General features: G+C 42.9%; 1 pseudogene; it reads left to right on the top strand.

The window, feature by feature from the left end:
• Nucleotides 1-1,728: 1,728 nt before the first annotated feature.
• On the top strand, nucleotides 1,729-13,390 carry LOC127920214 (poly(rC)-binding protein 3-like; annotated as a pseudogene).
• The last annotated feature ends 469 nt before the right edge of the window (nucleotides 13,391-13,859 follow it).

The following is a 13,859-nucleotide window of genomic DNA, read 5'->3' as shown; positions in this document are numbered from 1 at the left end:
ATACTCAACCCAATTCGAAGGCATTTCCATCACCATGTATGCCTTCACGAAGACCAGATGTGGTAGCTACATATAAACCAGTATGTTTATTACAATACCACAGAGAGTGGTTACATCCTCTCATCTAGTTCTATCACCAAAATACCACAAATAACCCCAGTAACCCCTGGCTCCAGCAGTCCATTGTGCCACGGTCCCAGCCAGCCTACCACTCCCCCCTGCACTTGGTTTTAGTGGGTTTATTTCTGTCCCTGCCCAGGCCCTGTGGCAGACCTGCACCACTGGCCTGGCTCTTAAACCCGGATTAAGGCTTTTTATGTAATCTGACCTCTGGGAGATTGGAGAGAGACAGCTGGTTGCAGAACCCTTTCCTCCCTTATCTCAGAGACCTCCGGTGGCCTCCCACTCTCCGTTTGGCCTCTCATACAACCTCTGGTTCTCGCTTCTTTCTTTCTACAACGGGTTGGTCAAAACAAGCATTGTGATTGGTTGAGATGTGTTCAAGCCATACACGAACAAACAGTTTAGCAGGGGTAAGCCTATGACGTAAAAATTGACATCTTGTTTTCTGTTCCATCTGAGAAATCTGATAAATCTCTCTCTATCTAGTGTCTCATCAGCCCAGCCAGCCAATTCTATTAACTTGGTTTCACTGCAAAAGCATCTTAACATTTTTCCCCATGTTTTCAGCTTAATATTTGGGTTTTATAACAACAGGGGTTTGTCCAACATCGCTGTCTGTCTCTTGACATTTGCAACATTGTTTCAATATTGAAATTCGATCTCCACTGTCCTATTAAGAATGAACGTCAGGACGGACATCTTTTCTCAGCCAGTCGTAATCAAACACGTTTTTATGGATACATACAAAGAAATTGAATGCAGCAACGTTGCTGTTATTCTAGCTGCGGTTTGACGTGACTGTGTTAGCCCGTGGTTGGCTAGCAAGCAATGAATAAGAACGTTGCCAGCCATCATGGCAACGAAACATTTAGAATGAAGCGACTTCACATTCTATATCCATAGATCTAGAACGGGAAATCTTTTCTCAGCCAGTCGAAATCATGAATTAGGATCCTTTGTATGGATATAAATCAAATAAAAGGTCAAACAACATTAAATGGAGCTACTCATTTAGTTCTGGGTTCAGGGATTATGGCTTCCCTGTCCCTATATTTTTATGATGTACAGGTGGAGGATCTTAATTTGATCACCCCTTCTGTTGCTCAATGCGGATGAGTTTCTAATTTACATGAATTCACTGAAAACCACCATCACACACTTATATTAACACTATTGCACTTTTCATGTAGGCCACTTTTGGCCAGCTAATAGCCTAACCACGGATCAAGCAACATTATGGAGTAAACATTCAAATCCTGTTGCTGCAGGATTATTTTGCTGCGACAATATAGGTCAAATTAAGATCCCAGAGTTAAAGATTGTCCTCCAGAGTTAAAGCACTGTCTGCCACTCACACAGTCTATAAAACTGCGCCCTGTCTGAACAGAACTCAATGGTATTCATGAGCAGGTTCATTCAAAGATGATATCCATCAATGTTATCCAGTGGTAGTTTGGTACCTCTGTTTCCAGTGGGCCTAATATTGGAGTGGTCGTGTCTCATCCCTCTTGTCTTGCAGGTGACTGGTGGCTGGCTGTGGCATCACACTCTCATTGGCCCTGGGACTCCTCTTCTACGTGACCACCCCTTCCTTCACATCAATCCCAACATGGAACCACCCAAGGTGCAGCAGCCAGGCGAAGGAGGCCTCAACGTCACCCTCACCATCAGGCTTCTGATGCACGGCAAGGTACAGTACACACCGGCTGGGTTCCAATACTCTCATATGGCTTACTTTCCTATCTCCTTTCCTTCACGACCACCGTTGGCTGAATGGGCTGGATAGGTTACTGCATATCAAGTGTTTTTAGATCTGGTGGTTCTGAGGGACGATTAGAGGTCGCTTTTCAAGGTTTTGGGATAGTCTCTGTCATGTGTTGAGTTGGACGTTGATGCTAACTGTTGTTGAACCTCTGTTTACAGGAGGTTGGAAGCATCATTGGAAAGGTAACTATCATGTTCATAAACACATCACAATCGTATCAATATTACAAAACTGTTTCAAGACAAGTACATTTTTTAATGTGACATCTCTCCGATGTTTTAACTGTTGTCTGTCTGCTGCCTGTCTTTTCAGAAAGGAGAGACAGTGAAGAAGATGCGTGAAGAGGTAAGTGCAGTATGTATCCCATAATGCACCTTACCCAGATTAAGAATGGATATTATTAAATGGATAGTATTCCATTTAGTACTTCATGATCTCCTTTTTTCTCTGACTGTGTCTACTGTTTGACCGCGCAGAGCGGTGCACGCATCAACATCTCTGAGGGAAACTGCCCAGAGCGGATAGTTACCATCACCGGACCCACAGATGCCATCTTCAAGGCCTTCATGATCGCCCATACAAGTTTGAAGAGGTATCTAGCATACATACAGTGCCTTGCGAAAGTATTCGGCCCCCTTGAACTTTGCGACCTTTTGCCACATTTCAGGCTTCAAACATAAAGATATAAAACTGTATTGTTTTGTGAAGAATCAACAACAAGGGGACACAATCATGAAGTGGAACGACATTTATTGGATATTTAAAACTTTTTTAACAAATCAAAAACTGAAAAATTGGGCAAAATTATTCAGCCCCCTTAAGTTAATACTTTGTAGCGCCACCTTTTGCTGCGATTACAGCTGTAAGTCGCTTGGGGCATGTCTCTATCAGTTTTGCACATCGAGAGACCGAACATTTTTCCCATTCCTCCTTGCAAAACAGCTCGAGCTCAGTGAGGTTGGATGGGGAGCATTTGTGAACAGCAGTTTTCAGTTCTTTCCACAGATTCTCGATTGGATTCAGGTCTGGACTTTGACTTGGCCATTCTAACACCTGGATATGTTTATTTTTTAACTATTCCATTGTAGATTTTGCTTTATGTTTTGGATCATTGTCTTGTTGGAAGACAAATCTCCGTCCCAGTCTCAGGTCTTTTGCAGACTCCATCAGGTTTTCTTCCAGAATGGTCCTGTATTTGGCTCCATTCATCTTCCCATCAATTTTAACCATCTTCCCTGTCCCTGCTGAAGAAAAGCAGGCCCAAACCATGATGCTGCCACCACCATGTTTGACAGTGGGGATGGTGTGTTCAGGGTGATGAGCTGTGTTGCTTTGACGCCAAACATAACGTTTTGCATTGTTGCCAAAAAGTTCCATTTTGGTTTCATCTGACCAGAGCACCTTCTTCCACATGTTTGGTGTGTCTCCCAGGTGGCTTGTGGCAAACTTTAAACAACACTTTTTTTGGATATCTTTAAGAAATGGCTTTCTTCTTGACACTCTTCCATAAAGGCCAGATTTGTGCAATATACGACTGATTGTTGTCCTATGGACAGAGTCTCCCACCTCAGCTGTAGATCTCTGCAGTTCATCCAGAGTGATCATGGGCCTCTTGGCTGCATCTCTGATCAGTCTTCTCCTTGTATGAGCTGAAAGTTTAGAGGGACGGCCAGGTCTTGGTAGATTTGCAGTGGTCTGATACTTCTTCCATTTCATTATTATCGCTGCACAGTGCTCCTTGGGATGTTTAAAGCTTGGGAAATCTTTGTATATCCAAATCCGCTTTAAACTTCTTCACAAACAGTATCTCGGACCTGCCTGGTGTGTTCCTTGTTCTTCATGATGCTCTCTGCGCTTTTAACGGACCTCTGAGACTATCACAGTGCAGGTGCATTTATACGGAGACTTGACTACACACAGGTGGATTGTATTTATCATCATTAGTCATTTAGGTCAACATTGGATCATTCAGAGATCCTCACTGAACTTCTGGAGAGAGTTTGCTGCACTGAAAGTAAAGGGGCTGAATAATTTTGCACGCCCAATTTTTCCGTTTTTGATTTGTTAACAAAGTTTGAAATATCCAATAAATGTCGTTCCACTTCATGATTGTGTCCTACTTGTTGTTGATTCTTCACAAAAATACAGCTTTATATCTTTATGTTTGAAGCCTGAAATGTGGCAAAAGGTCGCAAAGTTCAAGAGGGCCGAATACTTTCGCAAGGCACTGTACATCTCTTGGTCGTGGTTCATTTTACAACGGCTGTTTTTACAATTCTGTCACACCAGGTATTTTAATACAATACTATTATGCTGATATGATCTTTATGGTTTCTTCCCAGGATATAATCAACTCTATGAGCAACAGTCCAGCCACCAGCAAGCCTCCTGTCACCCTGCGTCTGGTTGTCCCAGCCAGCCAATGTGGCTCCCTCATAGGGAAAGGAGGCTCCAAAATCAAAGAAATGAGAGAGGTAAAGAAGGGCATAATTAGTGATAAGGATTGATTGAATTTACTTGACAATTTATTAGCTAGTTAATGATTAATTTGCAAAGAAATGCACATACAGCCATTACATTTAGCCATTACATTTTTATTAGTAGTTTGTTTAGGAATCGTTCCTTTCCGGCTTGAGGACCAACTATTTTTCATTGCACCTTACACAGTACACATGCTCAATAACAGTCTTCCCACTTCAGTCCACAGGTGCTCAGGTACAGGTCGCAGGGGACATGCTGCCTAACTCCACTGAACGAGCAGTCACCATCTCAGAGCTCCGGAAGCCATTATCCAGTGTGTCAAGCAGATCTGTGTTGTCATGCTAGAGGTAGAGTGTGGAGGGATGAAGGAGGAGGGTCAGTCCTCCCGGGAATACACAGGAAAAATACATTCACACAGATCTTAGAATCAGCTAGAATGTACAACGTGGATGTACAATTGTTTTTACCGTCTCAAACATCTAAGGAAGGAATTAGGATCTTGGTCGGTATAGACCATGGGACTAAATGATTATAACAATGTTGTAGATGATGGCTTCCCAGGTTGCAATGATATAGCCGACCTATGAGGTAATATCATGTGATTCCAGTTGTCAGTGTGCTCTTAGACACAACACCTATTTCATGTCACTGCATGCATCCACAGTAAAGAACAATAGTGTGATGTAGTGAGTGTCACAGACTGTCTTCCCAAGGCACTGTCCTCAGTCTACAAAACCTCTGCCTGTCTTCTCCTCTTTTTTCTCTCTCTGTCTCTCTCTGCCTCTCTCTGTCTCTCTCTGTCTCTCTCTGTCTCTCTCTGTCTCTCTGTCTCTGTCTCTGTCTCTGTCTCTGTCTCTGTCTCTGTCTCTGTCTCTGTCTCTGTCTCTGTCTCTGTCTCTGTCTCTCTGTCTCTGTCTCTGTCTCTCTCTGTCTCTCTCTCTCTCTCTCTCTCTCTCTCTCTCTCTCTCTCTCTCTCTCTCTCTCTCTCTCTCTCTCTCTCTCTCTCTCTCTCTCTCTCTCTCTCTTTTTTTTCTCTCTGTCTCTCTCTCTGTCTCTCTTTCTCTCTCTCTCTCTCTCTCTCTCTCTCTCTGTCTCTGTCTCTGTCTCTGTCTCTGTCTCTGTCTCTTTCTCTGTCTCTGTCTCTCTCACTCTGTCTCTCTCTCTCTCTCTGTCTCTCTCTCTCTCTGTCTCTCTGTCTCTCTCTCTGTCTCTGTCTCTCTTTGTCTCTCTCTCTTTGTCTCTCTGTCTCTCTCTCTCTTTGTCTCTCTGTCTCTCTCTCTCTGTCTCTCGCTCTGTCTCTGTCTCTGTCTCTGTCTCTGTCTCTGTCTCTGTCTCTGTCTCTGTCTCTGTCGCTCTCTGTCTCTGTCTCTGTCTCTGTCTCTGTCTCTCTCTCTCTCTCTCTCTCTCTCTCTCTCTCTCTCTCTCTCTCTCTCTGTCTCTCTGTCTCTCTGTCTCTCTCTGTCTCTCTCTTTTCTGTCTCTCTGTCTCTGTCTCTGTCTCTGTCTCTCTCTCTCGCTTTGTCTCTCTCTGTCTCTCTCTTTCTGTCTCTCTTCTCTCTGTCAATCTCTCTCTCTGTCTATCTCTCTCTGTCTCTCTCTCTCTCTGTCTCTCTGTCTCTCTCTCTGTCTATCTCTGTCTCTCTGTCTCTCTCTTTCTGTCTCTCTCTCTCGCTGTCTCTCTCTCTCTCTCTCTGTCTCTCTCTCTCTCTCTCTGTCTCTCCCCCACGCCTCTCTCTCTCTGTCTCTGTCTCTCTCTCTGTGTGTCTCTCTCTGTCTCTCTCTCTCTCTATGTCTCTCTCTCTGTCTCTCTGTCTCTCTCTTTCTGTCTCTCTCTGTCTCTCTCTCTGTCTCTCTCTCTCTCTCTCTGTCTCTCTCTCTCTCTCTGTCTCTCTCTCTCTCTCTCTTCTCTTCTTCTCTCTCTGTCTCTCTCTCTGTCTCTCTCTCTCTCTGTCTCTGTCTCTCTCTCCCACGCTCTCTCTCTGTCTCTGTCTCTCTCTCTCTGTGTCTCTCTCTGTCTCTCTCTCTCTCTCTGTCGCTCTCTGTCTCTCTCTCTGTCTCTCTCTCTCTCTCTCTGTCTCTCTCTCTCTCTTTTCTCTCTCTCTCTGTCTCTCTCTCTCTCTCTCTCTCTGTCTCTCTGTCTGTCTCTCTGTGTGTCTCTCTCTCTCTCTCTCTGTCTCTCTCTCTATCTGTCTCTCCCTGTCTCTCTCTGTCTCTCTCTGTCTCTCTCTCTCTCTCTGTCTCTCTCTCTGTTACTCTCTCTATGTGTGTCTCTCTCTGTGTGTCTCTCTCTCTCTCTCTCTCTCTCTCTCTGTCTCTCTCTCTCTCGCGCCCTCTGTCGCTCTCTCTCTCTGACTCTCTTCCACGCTCTCTCTGTCTCTCTCTGTCTCTCTCTCTGTCTCTCTCTGTCTCTCTCTGTCTCTCGCTCTGTGTCTCTGTATCTCTGTCTCTCTCTGTTGCTCTCTCTGTCTCTCTTTGTCTCTCACACTCTCTCTGTCTCTTTCTTTCTCTCTCTGTCTCTCTATCTATCTCTTTACTGTATCCCTCATCCCACTGCTCTAACACTCTCTCTACCCCTCTTCCCCTCTCCTCCCTCTCCTCAGTCCCCACCGAAAGGTGCCACTATCCCCTACCGCCCCAAGCCTGCCTCCACCCCCATCATTTTTCAGGTGGCCAGGTAAGAGCCGACCCGCTGGGGGCCTCCACTGCCAACCTCAGCCTCTTACTGCAGCACCAGCCACTGCCTGTTAGTGTCACTTCCAGGTTTTATCACTCACCTCCTCACCACTGCCACTGCCTCTGCTAGCATGATATCATCATCACCAGAACTGGGCTAGCTGCCATTTCAGCACCAGTTGACTCAGGACTTGATCCTAAACATGATCCAAAAAGATGTTGGATGTTGGATGGAGTTGCTGTGCTGGCTGGTGTTGAAATGGAATTCAGCCCAATGCTGACCCCATTATCACGCTGTGAACCCCGATGAGCACACATCAATTAGGTCCAATCACATTCCCTGACAGTGGATCCTCGACTCCTTCCTCCAATCACATCTCTCCCCAGCCCTCACCGTAGCCACTCCCACCTGGCTGTTCTCAGCCAGTGAAGTTAACCTGAACCTGATTGATGTGAGGGTGAAGAACTAGAGAGGGAGTCTAGAGGACAATGGAGGAGCTTGCAATATGATTAAAGAGAGCAGTTATTATTACTACCACATTATTTTCCTAAAATAAATCAAATGGCCCTTACTACCCAAGAAATGATCAGTAACATGTTTAGTATGTCAGCAAAGTCTTCGTGTGCAAAGCTCCCATTGTTTATCCAACTCCCTCCAACAGATATTATATCACATTTCTTTATGAATAATTGCCTGTAACATGAATTATGACATTATCTCAAGTTTCACAAATGGTGACTTGCAAAAATGGAGCCACATAAGTGGTCAGAGACTGAAGTAGACAGTTATGTTCAGTATTCACCTCAGTACAAGGGATATGATATCTGAATTGTTTTTCAAGTTTGCTCATATATCTTTTTTTTGCTAGCATTGTATGTTTCATTTTGACATGAATTTAAACTTGATTGCCATAGAGATGATACTAAGACAGGGTTTCTGTTCCATTTAATTCTAGTCAATTCAGGAAGTACACTGAAATTCTAATTCAAATTCTCTTAAATGCTTTTCAATGAGGAAATGTGGAATCGGAATTTGGTTTACTTTCTGCATTGACTGGATTTGAAATGGAATTGGCCCAACCCTGCTAAGAGAATACTGAAAGAGTTATCAAGTGACTAGAATCAGTGAATATGATAGATGTGGGGTCACGAATGTAGACCACTACCACCCCTAGTGGAGGTATAGTGGAAGTACATGGACTTTCCCAAACTCGGTCCCCAGGACCCCAAGGGGTGCACACAGCTGATTCAAGTAATCAACTAATCACCCAGCTTTGATCATTTGAATCAGTTGTGTAGTGTTATGGCAACAAACAAAAAAAGTTCATTCCTTGGGAGCCCGAGGACCGAGTTTGGGAAACTCTGATTTAGCCACTTCCATCAGCAGATTCTAATAGCGTTGTATGTTTCTCCCTCCTCTTCTTCCAGGCGTACACCATTCAGGGACAATACGCCATCCCTCACCCTGACGTGAGTTCTAATTCCATGAGACAGTCTTCTCTCTACTCTCTACTCTCTCTGTGTCCAATCATATTAATATTAACCCATAATATTAATACCACCAATTCTGAAAAGTAATTTCTGTCTCTTTCAAATCTGAAATTACTCACAACCTCTGTCCTCTGTTTGGAGCCAAACTTCATAGGACTTGGCCTGTAGGAAAACTAGCAGAGGGACACAGAAAGAAAACAATTAATTCCTTATCACCCAGAATAATAAGGAAACCGGTTGCTCAAGTGAGGAATGTGAAAGTTAAGTGCAGTATTTCTTCAGAGAGGAGGAGGTCAATTTCAAGGAATACCGCAACGTAGTCAAACGGACATGGTATGTTTCATGACCCCATGTTGGGTCCAAGTGTTTCAGACACAGACATCCATGAACTACATTTCACATGGCACCATCCAAACACACAGAGACATCCTTTCTTCACCGACTTGGGCCAAGTCCTCTATGAGTTTCCTTTCTCTCTCTCTCTCTCTCCACCTATCTGTGTCACTGCTTCTCCTGAATCCTGTCTTTCTTCTTGTACGGTTTCTTGGTGACAGACCTGACCTGTGTGTGTGTGTGTTTTTTTAACGATGCCCTCATAGCTCTGCTGTCCCTCCTACCCCCTCAGCAGTTGACCAAGCTCCACCAGTTGGCTATGCAGCAAACCCCCTTTAACCCCCTTGGACAGACCACCCCTGCCTTCCCGGTACGTACCCACCTACACGAGAACCACCCTCTACCAAATCTCCTTCTCTTTTTTACCTGTAGAGACACACACACACACTTCCTCCTCTTTCTCTCTCTCCTCTATCTGTCTTTCTCTGTTCATTCTCTTCCTGTCGTTCTTTGTGCTGCGCTTCCGATGACATGGCCACCTGGTGGTTGCTCTTGTTGACCTTTTATTTGTAGTTTTTCAAATATTTGGTTTGTTTTTTTAATCTGCTTTTGTAGCTCCTTGAATATTTTGGTCCTTCCGAGTTAGTTTTATCTGGGTCGGCAGGTAAATCTCCTCTGGTTTGAGAACCAACCCCCTTACCAACAGAGAAGGAGAAGCCACAGGCTCCTCTCAAGACCTCTGCAGAAGCATCTCCAATCAGGGTTCCGACTATAGGTCTCCAAAGCTTAACTGTCGCTCACAGCGGACGCCACCCTCCCCGGGCAAAACTCGATTTTATGCCGTGTCCCCTCTCTCGGTCTCTCTCTCTCCCATATAGCAGGTCTGGATGCCAGTAACCAGGCCAGTACTCATGAACTCACCATTCCCAATGATGTGAGTATGGGGACCATGGAGCTTTTCATTTGACATTTGTCATCTATTGTCATGTAAGGGATGGGTAAGGTGATTTCACCAATGGTCAGTCAATATTTTAACAAACAGTTTTCAAATGCTTGCATGCACCACCATGGATATATTTGTAAAAATAGAACAATTGAAAAAAGGGGTCAGTGTGTCATGGTGCATGTGACTTTGTCTGCATTCCATTCAGACTTTGCTATTCCCCTGTTTTAAGTCCCTCCGCCTCTTCTTCCCAGCTAATAGGCTGCATAATCGGGCGCCAGGGAACCAAAATCAACGAGATCCGTCAGATGTCTGGGGCGCAGATCAAAATTGCTAACGCCATGGAAGGGTCATCGGAGCGCCAGATCACCATCACAGGAACCCCCGCCAACATCAGCCTGGCACAGTACCTCATCAACGCAAGGTCTTAGCCCTGGCAGACACACACACACACACACACACACACACACACATTACAATTGACAAAGGGGTCAATAGCTCACCTGTTGTCCCAGGGATCCTCTGTTTGTCTGTTTGTTGTTATTACATTATCTTCAGCTAAAGAATTTGACAGAAACAATAATGTACTCCCTTTCCCATCATGCCCTGTGGCAGGTTCAGAGACGTGGCGGCCATGTGGAATGACCCATCCTCCATGACGACATCCTAAGGACCCAGCCCGGCCGTCCTCCACTCCCTCTGCTCCGCCCCCTCCATCTCCTGACCACTGAAGACATGATGTTCCTACCTAACTCCTGATGATGATGCCCTCTAGACTAATGAATCTGGCTCTGATAACAACTCCCTTGACCCTCCAGCTAACTACCACGATCGCTCTCTAATAAGAGAGCTGTTGCTTTCAGAGAAACTGAAAAAATAAGTAATGTCTTTGTTTTCGTTGATTTTAGACCGTTAGACAAGTGTTGAAGCATGTTGAACGTTCATTAGGATCAAATTGTGTTATTCTGAATTCTCTCTCTATCACTCTCTCTGCTAGTGTTACAAAATAGGATTTCAATATCAGTTTGAAAAAAAAGTACAAAAAAAAAAAGTTAAAGTTTAAAAACATTGGGAAAAAATGCTACTGTTCCATTTTCTAGGTGCTGGGTGATGCTACCGGCACAGTATGGTGGGATGTAGCCCAATGATTACTTTATGATGCTCTTTTGAAAAGATGGTCTTTTTTAGGTACATTTAATCATTCGATTTTTACCCCTATTCGGATCCTTAAAATGATCTGCGTACTAATCCGATCTCTACCCATAACATTTTGCTGCATCACATGACCTCTTTGAGCCAATGGTATCACTCCTAGAACCCTCCTTTCTATGTCCATTTCTTGTATTTTACATTATGACTTATACTGCATGTGTTCAGTAATGTATTGTATGTATTTGAGTATTCCAGTTTGGTGTAAGTGTTCCTATGGTGTTGCTATGTTAGTGCTGGTGGGAGGAGCTATTGGAGGATGGGCTCATTGTAATGGCTGGAATGGAATTAATGGAACATAGCCAAAGGTGTGGTTTCCATTTCTTTGATGTGTTTGATACCGTTCCATGTATTCCATTCCAGCCATTACAATAAGTCCGTCCTCCTATAACTCCTCCCACCAGCCTCCACTGCTCCAAACCTTTTCTGCAATTATTTTCATTAATTTTTTTTGCCATTCACGTCTAGTCCTACTACCACCCCAAGTGAATAACTCTCCCTCACATCCTCCAGGAACCCTATTTATAGTATTTAAGAAGCATGAAAGGAAATTACTCAAGAAAAGAATCATCAGTGGCTAAAAACTGTATCCTAACTGACTGAAAACTAAAATGATTGTTTACTCGATTTCTTAACCAAGACTACTGTGGGTGACCACATAGTCAGCTATGCTACGCTCATGCAATAGACAATTCAACTCTTTGTTATACTGTGGACTGCCTCTAGTGTGTGAGGAATTAGTTGGACTTAAGACTATTGCTGTGTCCAAATTCTCTTAGTTGGCTTCCTTTCGTCGTCTCCTTCACTCCCATGTCCACGACAGATAAAAGAGGCTTCAATGTACTACTCTTGAAGGAAAGGAGACCAGGAGAGGAAGCTGTTTGATATTATTGGGACGTGGCCATAGGTGTTTGGATGGAGCCAAATGTTTATGGGCCATGGAATGTTCCGGGGTTCATGGGGAACCCGTGGGGCCTGGGCGGACGTGTTTACCCCCATGCCGCCACATTCACGATTGTTCATCCATCATGTTATTTTTATTATAATATTGTTTATTTAATGCTTTAGGTTTTGAATGTCATTATGCTTTTATGATGATGTCAACAGATTAGATGACAAAGTCATGTTGCTCGTTTTAAGTGATTTAAAAAACAAAATTGCAATTCTATTTATTGTTTCTTGGTGCATCATAATGACTGTTTTGGTTAATCATGATATTTAAGCTAGGTTTTTTTGTGTGTATTGTATTGGATTTCAGGGTAGGTTTGGGCTATATTTGTTTTCGATTAAACATGGCAAATTCCCTTCATAACAATTCTCAAGCTTATTCAAAGTATAGGCGGTTGTGACATGTCATGTTTGCAAGCCTGGGCTGAGGTCATATTCAGCACTGATGCATATGAACAGCCGTTCGTTGAATGTTATCTTCTCAACACAGGTCATTCATTCACTGTCCAACTGGTTTCAAGTACAGTCAAAACCATCCTGGTCTGGATTTTCATTCTGTAAGACTGGTTTGTTTCATGTAACTCCCTGTTTTGGTTTCAATATGCTGAGCCTGACTTTGGGTCTAATTTCAACCGCTTTCATCATATAAACGTGATATGTCAATGGACCAAATGCTGTACTGATGTACTGAACGATGCATAGTTGATTATTATTCTGCAATAATTCTTACATTTTGATGTTAAACTGAAGTGGTAGTGCTAGCCTTGACATTATGGGTTTGTGTTATTCGTTTAATTTAAAACTTTGCCATAGCTCGTAATTCAATGGAATGTTTGTCATTTAAACAAGTTCAAATGTCTGTTTTCTTTGGCAAGCTTTTTTAGAACTGTTCAGCTTCTCATCGTCGATTGCATTCAGACTAGGCAGGAATATTGAATTGTTGAAATAGTGATGCCAATGTGATTTCAATAACTTCAATATCCATATGTTGTTACAGTGTATTGAAACTGTATTTACACTGGCATATATGACTGAGTATACACACCTACTGAAACAGACTAAAGTGCAACTGATGCAATAACAAGGGAATGATGTGCAATTATTATTTGTATTTTTTCTTGTGCATATTAATACAAGGAACGTTTGTCATGTATTTACAACTCATTGTTGCTCCTTGACCTCCTTCCTTTCTGGATGGCGGCAGCAACAAAAATTGAAAAAATACATGAGATATTTTTTTCTTTTGTTTTTGCTCCTGTATATTTTGCTTATTTAGGAAAATGTATCGGAGCTTGGTATATATTTTCAGTTGGATTATTTGCAATGAGCAAATCTATTTTAGGTTGAAGTAATTTCATTATTTAGGTTACTTTTGAAATTGTTTGTAAGTAAGAAAATGAATAAAGTTTTTTTTCTTCTTGTGAACCTAGGTTTGTCTTGTATCATTTTGATCTTCAATGATATCAAAAGGGGCTTGGTTTTTCTGTGTTGCCCATTAAAATGTTACTGTCAGCGGCGTACATGCCATCTTGAATGTCTTACACGTCTTCTTGAATGTCTCATCTTGAATGTATCATCCTGAGTGTTAAAACTTGTATGTCTTATCTTGAATGTCTTATCTTGAATGTCTCATCTTGAATGTCTCATCTTGAATGTCTCATCTTGAATGTCTCATCTTGAATGTCTCATCTTGATGGTATAATCCTGAATGTCTCATATTGATGGTATCATCTTGAATGTCTCATCTTGAAGGTCTCATCTTGAATGGCTCATCTTGATGGTATCATCTTGAATGTCTCATATTGATGGTATCAACCTGAATGTAATCATTTTGAATGTCTCATCTTGATGGTATCATCTTGATGGTATCATCTTGATGGTATCAACCTGAATG

Source organism: Oncorhynchus keta, unplaced genomic scaffold (genome assembly GCF_023373465.1).
Source record: "Oncorhynchus keta strain PuntledgeMale-10-30-2019 unplaced genomic scaffold, Oket_V2 Un_contig_1863_pilon_pilon, whole genome shotgun sequence".
Taxonomy (NCBI): domain Eukaryota; kingdom Metazoa; phylum Chordata; class Actinopteri; order Salmoniformes; family Salmonidae; genus Oncorhynchus; species Oncorhynchus keta.
Note: the sequence above shows the minus strand (reverse complement) of the source record. Positions and strands in the feature narration are given on the sequence as shown.